A 973-nucleotide genomic window follows, 5' to 3' on the forward strand; every position below is an offset into this window, starting at 1 on the left:
ATTTATTTATATTTATTTTATTTAATTATATTCATTTATATTTATTTTGTTTAATTATATTTATTTATATTTATTTTATTTTATTTAATTATATTTATTTATATTTATTTTATTTTATTTAATTATATTTATTTATATTTATATTATTTTATTTTATTATATTTATTTATATTTATTTTATTTTATTTAATTATATTCATTTATATTTATTTTATTTTATTTTATTTTATTATATTTATTTATATTTATATTATTTTATTTTATTATATTTATTTATATTTATTTTATTTTATTTAATTCTTTCCACTGGAGGTGTATATATCTTGTTATATAATGTCTTCTTAATAACCAGTAACATTCTTATCAGCTCTAAATATTTCTTTGCACTCGATTGTCCCCTATAAGAGACATCTTTACTTAAAAAGTTTAGCCAACACCTAAAATCATGATGATAAATTCGAAGTGATACTTCACTCACCATTTCGTAAATAAATCGTTGGTAGATGATGCATGAAATATTTTCGAGGACGAAGAGTTAAAAGTGAAGGTTGAAAGTAAATGAGATCTTCTTTGCTTCGTCGTGGAATAATAATAATAAAAGGAACCTTGTTAAATTCTCTAGCGTAACGATTATCTTTCATTTTTTGTACGGGTAATTATCTAGAGAATATCGTCACGGCAAGCTGTTCTAATGAATCACAATGCACCGTTCCAACATTGTCGCGAAATGCTCGTCGAAACTGAATAAGTATCATTACGTCAATGTTAATGCCGCTAGATTAGCGATATGAGTTACATATCGAAGCGCGTATATTTGTTTAATCCCTGTTACACGTAAACCCGTCATTATATGTCACATCGTGCCTAATGGACCGCGTAATTATATAATATGTATATTTATACGCACGAAGGCGGCTAAAATATTCTAATTGGCTTGTGTCGAGTACACAGTTGTGCGTTGTATATCCAATGC

This window comes from Frieseomelitta varia, unplaced genomic scaffold (assembly GCF_011392965.1).
Source record: "Frieseomelitta varia isolate USP_RPSP 00005682 unplaced genomic scaffold, Fvar_1.2 scaffold_541, whole genome shotgun sequence".
Taxonomy (NCBI): Eukaryota; Metazoa; Arthropoda; class Insecta; order Hymenoptera; family Apidae; genus Frieseomelitta; species Frieseomelitta varia.